Raw genomic sequence first — 9,864 nt, forward strand, 5'->3', positions numbered from 1 at the left:
CGAGGAACAAAGGAGGAGGAAACATGCCGACCAGAAGCTGTTCTACTCACAGGAACCGAAGAACAAAGGAGGAGGAAGCATGCCGAACAGAAGCTGTTCTCCTCACAGGAACCGAAGAACAAAGGAGGAGGAAACATGCCGACCAGAAGCTGTTCTCCTCACAGGAACCGAAGATCAAAGGAGAAGGAAACATGCCGACCAGAAGCTGTTCTCCTCACAGGAACCGAAGAACAAAGGAGAAGGAAACATGCCGACCAGAAGATGTTCTCCTCACAGGAACCGAAGAACAAAGGAGAAGGAAACATGCCGACCAGAAGCTGTTCTCCTCACAGGAACCGAAGAACAAAGGAGAAGGAAACATGCCGACCAGAGGCTGTTCTCCTCACAGGAACCGAAGAACAAAGGAGAAGGAATCATGCCGACCAGAAGCTGTTCTCCTCACAGGAACCGAAGATCAAAGGAGAAGGAAACATGCCGACCAGAAGATGTTCTCCTCACAGGAACCGAAGAACAAAGGAGAAGGAAGCATGCCGACCAGAAGCTGTTCTCCTCACAGGAACCGAAGAACAAAGGAGAAGGAAACATGCCGACCAGAAGCTGTTCTCCTCACAGGAACCGAAGATCAAAGGAGAAGGAAACATGCCGACCAGAAGCTGTTCTCCTCACAGGAACCGAAGATCAAAGGAGAAGGAAACATGCCGAACAGAAGCTGTTCTCCTCACAGGAACCGAAGAACAAAGGAGAAGGAAACATGCCGACCAGAAGCTGTTCTCCTCACAGGAACCTAAGATCAAAGGAGAAGGAAACATGCCGACCAGAAGCTGTTCTCCTCACAGGAACCTAAGAACAAAGGAGAAGGAAACATGCCGACCAGAGGCTGTTCTCCTCACAGGAACCGAAGAACAAAGGAGAAGGAAGCATGCCGAACAGAAGCTGTTCTCCTCACAGGAACCGAGGAACAAAGGAGAAGGAAACATGCCGACCAGAAGCTGTTCTACTCACAGGAACCGAAGATCAAAGGAGAAGGAAACATGCCGACCAGAGGCTGTTCTCCTCACAGGAACCGAAGAACAAAGGAGAAGGAAACATGCCGACCAGAAGCTGTTCTCCTCACAGGAACCGAAGAACAAAGGAGAAGGAAACATGCCGACCAGAAGCTGTTCTCCTCACAGGAACCGAAGAACAAAGGAGAAGGAAACATGCCGACCAGAAGCTGTTCTCCTCACAGGAAACCGAAGAACAAAGGAGAAGGAAACATGCCGACCAGAAGGCTGTTCTCCTCACAGGAACCGAAGAACAAAGGGAGAAGGAAACATGCCGACCAGAAGATGTTCTCCTCACAGGAACCGAAGAACAAAGGAGAGAAGGAAACATGCCGACCAGAAGCTGTTCTCCTCACAGGAACCGAAGAACAAAGGAGAAGGAAACATGCCGACCAGAGGCTGTTCTCCTCACAGGAACCGAAGAACAAAGGAGAAGGAATCATGCCGACCAGAAGCTGTTCTCCTCACAGGAACCGAAGAACAAAAGAGAAGGAAACATGCCGACCAGAAGATGTTCTCCTCACAGGAACCGAAGAACAAAGGAGAAGGAAGCATGCCGAACAGAAGCTGTTCTCCTCACAGGAACCGAAGATCAAAGGAGAAGGAAACATGCCGACCAGAAGATGTTCTCCTCACAGGAACCGAAGAACAAAGGAGAAGGAAGCATGCCGACCAGAAGCTGTTCTCCTCACAGGAACCGAAGAACAAAGGAGAAGGAAACATGCCGACCAGAAGCTGTTCTCCTCACAGGAACCGAAGATCAAAGGAGAAGGAAACATGCCGACCAGAAGCTGTTCTCCTCACAGGAACCGAAGATCAAAGGAGAAGGAAACATGCCGACCAGAAGCTGTTCTCCTCACAGGAACCTAAGATCAAAGGAGAAGGAAACATGCCGACCAGAAGCTGTTCTCCTCACAGGAACCTAAGAACAAAGGAGAAGGAAACATGCCGACCAGAGGCTGTTCTCCTCACAGGAACCGAAGAACAAAGGAGAAGGAAGCATGCCGACCAGAAGCTGTTCTCCTCACAGGAACCGAAGAACAAAGGAGAAGGAAACATGCCGACCAGAGGCTGTTCTACTCACAGGAACCTAAGAACAAAGGAGAAGGAAACATGCCGACCAGAGGCTGTTCTCCTCACAGGAACCGAAGAACAAAGGAGAAGGAAGCATGCCGACCAGAAGCTGTTCTCCTCACAGGAACCGAAGAACAAAGGAGAAGGAAACATGCCGACCAGAGGCTGTTCTCCTCACAGGAACCGAAGATCAAAGGAGAAGGAAGCATGCCGACCAGAAGCTGTTCTCCTCACAGGAACCGAAGAACAAAGGAGAAGGAAACATGCCGACCAGAGGCTGTTCTACTCACAGGAACCGAAGAACAAAGGAGAAGGAAACATGCCGACCAGAGGCTGTTCTCCTCACAGGAACCGAAGAACAAAGGAGAAGGAAACATGCCGACCAGAAGCTGTTCTCCTCACAGGAACCGAAGAACAAAGGAGAAGGAAACATGCCGAACAGAAGCTGTTCTCCTCACAGGAACCGAAGAACAAAGGAGAAGGAAACATGCCGAACAGAAGCTGTTCTCCTCACAGGAACCGAAGAACAAAGGAGAAGGAAACATGCCGACCAGAAGCTGTTCTCCTCACAGGAACCTAAGAACAAAGGAGAAGGAAACATGCCGACCAGAGGCTGTTCTCCTCACAGGAACCGAAGAACAAAGGAGAAGGAAGCATGCCGACCAGAAGCTGTTCTCCTCACAGGAACCGAAGATCAAAGGAGAAGGAAACATGCCGAACAGAAGCTGTTCTCCTCACAGGAACCGAAGAACAAAGGAGAAGGAAACATGCCGACCAGAGGCTGTTCTACTCACAGGAACCGAAGAACAAAGGGAGAAGGAAACATGCCGAACAGAAGCTGTTCTCCTCACAGGAACCGAAAGAACAAAGAGAGAAGGAAACATGCCGACCAGAAGCTGTTCTCCTCACAGGAACCGAAGAACAAAGGAGGAGGAAACATGCCGACCAGAAGCTGTTCTCCTCAAAGGAACCGAAGAACAAAGGAGAAGGAAACATGCCGACCAGAGGCTGTTCTACTCACAGGAACCGAAGAACAAAGGAGAAGGAAACATGCCGACCAGAAGCTGTTCTCCTCACAGGAACCGAAGAACAAAGGAGGAGGAAACATGCCGACCAGAAGCTGTTCTCCTCACAGGAACCGAAGAACAAAGGAGAAGGAAGCATGCCGACCAGAGGCTGTTCTACTCACAGGAACCGAAGAACAAAGGAGAAGGAAACATGCCGACCAGAGGCTGTTCTCCTCACAGGAACCGAAGAACAAAGGAGAAGGAAACATGCCGACCAGAAGCTGTTCTCCTCACAGGAACCGAAGAACAAAGGAGAAGGAAAACATGCCGAACAGAAGCTGTTCTCCTCACAGGAACCGAAGAACAAAGGAGAAGGAAACATGCCGACCAGAGGCTGTTCTCCTCACAGGAACCGAAGAACAAAGGAGAAGGAAACATGCCGACCAGAAGATGTTCTCCTCACAGGAACCGAAGATCAAAGGAGAAGGAAACATGCCGACCAGAGGCTGTTCTCCTCACAGGAACCGAAGAACAAAGGAGAAGGAAACATGCCGACCAGAAGCTGTTCTCCTCACAGGAACCGAAGATCAAAGGAGAAGGAAACATGCCGAACAGAAGCTGTTCTCCTCACAGGAACCGAAGAACAAAGGAGAAGGAAACATGCCGACCAGAAGCTGTTCTCCTCAAAGGAACCGAAGAACAAAGGAGAAGGAAACATGCCGACCAGAAGCTGTTCTCCTCAAAGGAACCGAAGAACAAAGGAGAAGGAAACATGCCGACCAGAAGCTGTTCTCCTCACAGGAACCGAAGAACAAAGGAGAAGGAAACATGCCGACCAGAAGCTGTTCTCCTCACAGGAACCGAAGAACAACGGAGAAGGAAACATGCCGACCAGAAGCTGTTCTCCTCACAGGAACCGAAGAACAAAGGAGAAGGAAGCATGCCGAACAGAAGCTGTTCTCCTCACAGGAACCGAAGATCAAAGGAGAAGGAAACATGCCGACCAGAGGCTGTTCTCCTCACAGGAACCGAGGAACAAAGGAGAAGGAAACATGCCGACCAGAGGCTGTTCTCCTCACAGGAACCGAGGAACAAAGGAGAAGGAAACATGCCGACCAGAAGCTGTTCTCCTCACAGGAACCGTAGAACAAAGGAGAAGGAAACATGCCGACCAGAAGCTGTTCTCCTCACAGGAACCGTAGAACAAAGGAGAAGGAAACATGCCGACCAGAGGCTGTTCTCCTCACAGGAACCGAAGAACAAAGTGATCTGCTCAGATGGAAACCACATATGGAGGGTTCCTAATGGGACGTGCACCTTGCCTGGAGAGGATGGTGGCGTCCTGTCATCAGGACTCACCTGTGCACAGGTGCTTCCCTCCCAGGCTGGCCCAGGTCCCTGCCGTCGCTCCCGCTACACACCTGCTGCTCATCAGAGACAGTCCTCGTCACCTGCCTCCTGGTCCACACGTCCAGCTTCTCCAGTCGGTTGTTGTTCCCTACGCAGTAGCTCAGCTCAGGGACCTCTGTGGCTCATGTTTAGGTTATTCCTGTTCTCTGCTAGCAGCTGTCCCTCCCTGTCCATCCCTGTCCATCCCTGTCCAACTCTGTCCATCCCTGTCCAACTCTGTCCATCTCTGTCCAACTCTGTCCATCCCTGTTCATACTTGTCCATCCCTGTTTATATCTGTCCATCCCTGTTTATATCTGTCCAACTCCGTCCATCCCTGTTTATATCTGTCCATCCCTGTCCAACTCTGTCCCTCCCTGTTCATCCCTGTCCATCCCTGTTTATATCTGTCCATCCCTGTTTATATCTGTCCATCCCTGTCCAACTCTGTCCCTCCCTGTTCATCCCTGTCCATCTCTGTCCATCCCTGTCTATATCTGTCCATCTCAGTCCATCCCTGTCCAACTCTATCCATCCCTGTCCAACTCTGTCCATCCCTGTCCAACTCTATCCATCCCTGTCCATCTCTGTCCATCCCTGTTTATATCTGTCCATCCCTGTCCATCCCTGGTGCAGACACTAACATCTATGATGTCCTCCTGTAGACTGTTGGACATGTCTGAATGTAGGACATCAGGGCCTTGGCTGAAGTCTCAGATTAAATGTTCTGTCATCATCTGCTGCATTTATCAAGTTGTGACATCATCATTTATCACGAGGGACTCCACTAATGTGTCAGATGAGCATTTATTAAAAACCTCGTCCCTCCCAGCTCCTTCATGGAGACTCCATTAGGGGTCCCATCATTTTTAACGCAGGTCGTATCACTGGTCAGCCCCCCCCCCCCCCATCCCAGAAGCTCCTGTGTACTCCCATTTATGTTACGAGGGGGGTGTCTCGTGGACCCGAGAGCAGGCAAGGACACAGTGGTAAAAAGTCCAAATGAGGGGACAGGACACGCAACAACAGGGTAAACAGGCAGCACAACGCAACAACAAGGGAAACAGGCAGGACAACGCAACAACAAGGGAAACAGGCAGGACAACGCAGCAACAGGGGAAACAGGCAGGACAACGCAACAACAAGGGAAACAGGCAGGACAACGCAACAACAAGGGAAACAGGCAGGACAACGCAGCAACAGGGGAAACAGGCAGGACAACGCAACAACAAGGGAAACAGGCAGGACAACGCAACAACAAGGGAAACAGGCAGGACAACGCAACAACAAGGGAAACAGGCAGGACAACGCAGCAACAGGGGAAACAGGCAGGACAACGCAACAACAAGGGAAACAGGCAGGACAACGCAACAACAGGGGAAACAGGCAGGACAACGCAGCAACAGGGGAAACAGGCAGGACAACGCAACAACACGGGAAACAGGCAGGACAACGCAGCAACAGGGGAAACAGGCAGGACAACGCAACAACAGGGGAAACAGGCAGGACAACGCAGCAACAGGGGAAACAGGCAGGACAACGCAACAACAGGGGAAACAGGCAGGACAACGCAGCAACAGGGGAAACAGGCAGGACAACGCAACAACAAGGGAAACAGGCAGGACAACGCAACAACAGGGGAAACAGGCAGGACAACGCAGCAACAGGGGAAACAGGCAGGACAACGCAACAACAAGGGAAACAGGCAGGACAACGCAACAACAGGGGAAACAGGCAGGACAACGCAGCAACAGGGGAAACAGGCAGGACAACGCAACAACAAGGGAAACAGGCAGGACAACGCAGCAACAGGGGAAACAGGCAGGACAACGCAACAACAAGGGAAACAGGCAGGACAACGCAACAACAGGGGAAACAGGCAGGACAACGCAGCAACAGGGGAAACAGGCAGGACAACGCAACAACACGGGAAACAGGCAGGACAACGCAGCAACAGGGGAAACAGGCAGGACAACGCAGCAACAAGGGAAACAGGCAGGACAACGCAACAACAGGGGAAACAGGCAGGACAACGCAACAACAGGGGAAAACAGGCAGGACAACGCAACAACAGGGGAAACAGGCAGGACAACGCAACAACAAGGGAAACAGGCAGGACAACGCAACAACAGGGAAACAGGCAGGACAACGCAGCAGCAACAGGGGAAACAGGCAGGACAACGCAACAACAGGGGAAACAGGCAGGACAACGGCAGGACAACGCAACAACAGGGGAAACAGGCAGGACAACGGCAGGATAACTCATGCGTACTCCTGTTTTCTCCTGTTTTCTCCTGTTTCCTCCTGTTTCCTCCTGTTTTCTCCTGTGTTCTCCTGTGTACTCCTCTGTACTCCTGTTTCCTCCTGTTTACTCTTGTTTACTCCCGTGTACTCCCGTTTTCTCCTGAGTACTCCTGAGTACTCCTGAGTACTCCTGTGTACTCCTGTTTTCTCCCGTGTACTCCTGTTTTCTCCCGTGTACTCCTGTTTTCTCCTGTTTTCTCCTGTTTACTCCTGTTTTCTCCCGTGTACTCTTGTTTTCTCCCGTGTACTCCTGTTTTCTCCTGTTTTCTCCTGTGTACTCCTGTTTTCTCCCGTGTACCCCTGTTTACTCCTGAGTACTCCTGAGTACTCCTGTGTACTCCTGTTTTCTCCCGTGTACTCCTGTTTTCTCCTGTGTACTCCTGTTTTCTCCCGTGTACTCCTGTTTTCTCCCGTGTACTCCTGTTTTCTCCTGTTTTCTCCTGTTTTCTCCTGTTTACTCCTGTTTTCTCCCGTGTACTCCTGTTTTCTCCTGTGTACTCCTGTTACCCCTGTCACTTTACACAGGTCACCTGAGGACCAGCCAACCAGAGGATTGATCCCCTTTGATTCAGGATTAAGCACCTTTCTTCCATGCTTGAATCCAGGAAGGGCCACACGTGTGCATGTGTGCTGGGCCTGGGTTGGACTGGTTTCAACACCAGTGCTTCACTCCTCATCGTTACGATCACCTGTGTGATTTGTAATTCTGTGAAGGAGTTCCACACGTGTCCATCTGATGTGTCAGAGACACTAAAAATGTCTTTCTGTCTGTGGTCCAGCCCCGAGCACCATGTTGGGAAGAGCCTTCAAGAAAACAGGTTAAGTCTTGATTCAAGCCCTGATTCAGTCTCAGATGGTCTGAGTCTCACAAGGTCTGAGGCTCACAAGGCCTGAGTCTCAGGAGGTCTGAGTCTCACAAGGTCTGAGTCTCAGGAGGTCTGAGTCTCACAAGGTCTGAGTCTCACAAGGTCTGAGGCTCACAAGGCCTGAGTCTCAGGAGGTCTGAGTCTCAGAAGGTCTTAGTCTCACAAGGCCTGAGTCTCAGGAGGTCTGAGTCTCACAAGGTCTGAGTCTCAGGAGGTCTGAGTCTCACAAGGCCTGAGTCTCAGGAGGTCTGAGTCTCACAAGGTCTGAGTCTCACAAGGTCTGAGTCTCAGAAGGTCTGAGTCTCAGGAGGTCTGAGTCTCAGGAGGTCTGAGTCTCAGGAGGTCTGAGTCCCACAAGGTCTGAGTCTCAGAAGGTCTGAGTCGCAGAAGGTCTGAGTCTCACAAGGTCTAAGTCTCAGAAGGTCTGAGTCGCAGAAGGTCTGAGTCTCACAAGGTCTTAGTCTCACAAGGCCTGAGTCGCAGAAGGTCTGAGTCTCACAAGGTCTAAGTCTCAGAAGGTCTGAGTCGCAGAAGGTCTGAGTCTCACAAGGTCTTAGTCTCACAAGGCCTGAGTCTCACAAGGCCTGAGTCTCAGGAGGTCTGGGTCTCACAAGGTCTGAGTCTCAGGAGGTCCGAGTCTCACAAGGCCTGAGTCTCAGGAGGTCTGAGTCTCACAAGGTCTTAGTCTCACAAGGCCTGAGTCTCAGGAGGTCTGAGTCTCACAAGGCCTGAGTCTCAGGAGGTCTGAGTCTCAGGAGGTCTGAGTCTCACAAGGTCTGAGTCTCAGAAGGTCTGAGTCTCAGGAGGTCTGAGTCTCAGAAGGTCTGAGTCTCAGAAGGTCTGAGTCTCAGGAGGTCTGAGTCTCAGAAGGTCTGAGTCTCAGGAGGTCTGAGTCTCACAAGGTCTGAGTCTCAGGAGGTCTGAGTCTCAGAAGGTCTGAGTCTCAGGAGGTCTGAGTCTCAGGAGGTCTGAGTCTCAGAAGGTCTGAGGCTCACAAGGTCTGAGGCTCACAAGGTCTGAGTCTCAGGAGGTCTGAGTCTCAGGAGGTCTGAGTCTCACAAGGTCTGAGTCTCAGAAGGTCTAAGTCGCAGAAGGTCTGAGTCTCACAAGGTCTGAGTCTCACAAGGTCTTAGTCTTAGGAGGACTGAGTCTCAGAAGGTCTGAGTCTCAGAAGGTCTGAGTCTCAGGAGGTCTGAGTCTCACAAGGTTTTAGTCGCAGGAGGTCTGAGTCTCAGGAGGTCTGAGTCTCAGGAGGTCTGAGTCTCAGGGAGTCTGAGTCTCAGGGAGTCTGCACAGAACCCCCCACTCTCAAATATCACCAGCCAATTCCATCACAATACTTGTGTCAGATTTTAATTGGGAAAAATAATTACGTTCCCACTTGATTCTGCTGTAGCATTTGCAAACGTGGAGCCATTAAACCCCAGGCTACCTTTTATCTCCAAGGTGAGATCAGGAACAGTTAATGGCTTTTGCTGTTTTTAGAGGTGCTGCTAGCACCCCCCCACCCCACCCCCCAACACACACACACACACACACACTGTTATTGCAATCATAAGATCTGTCAAAAATTAGCTCTGTGGCTAATTAGCCTGTAATGCGGAATTTCTGATTCCATCCAATTATGTTTAGATGCATCACCAAACGTGACTGAGAGTTTTACAGGACCAAAGCTCCACGTTCATGCTCCCATGAGCCACTTATCATGGAAATAACCAGATGCATACGAGTGTGTGTGTGTGTGTGTGTGTGTGTGTGTGTGTGTGTGTGCCTCACGCTGTTGATCCCTAATGAGAGGTTAATGAAGGACTTGTAATGTTGCATGAAGGTGTGAAAAATCCAGCTATGACTTAAATGTGGCTCGAGAAGAAGAGAGCCATCCAGAGCTGCTCCATGCGGGAAAGGTCGGAGTCTTCATTTGAATTCCATGAGACACGACTATAGAAATAAATAATCATTTCATTTTTTTACCTAGTAATGACAGAGTAAACAGCATTTTAAAGTTTCAGATAATAAGTCATTAAATCTGGCCTGCTCTCGGGTTCTGTTTAAACCCAAAACCGTAACAAATAAGAACGTGGAGGACTTAATCAGGGATCAATGTGCTGGGTGGGATTTAACTGTACACATATTACAAAATAACTACACTCTTTGGGTTTTAGTTCTTTTTCTTCAGTTTTA

Source organism: Takifugu rubripes, unplaced genomic scaffold (assembly GCF_901000725.2).
Source record: "Takifugu rubripes unplaced genomic scaffold, fTakRub1.2, whole genome shotgun sequence".
In the NCBI taxonomy this organism is placed as follows: domain Eukaryota; kingdom Metazoa; phylum Chordata; class Actinopteri; order Tetraodontiformes; family Tetraodontidae; genus Takifugu; species Takifugu rubripes.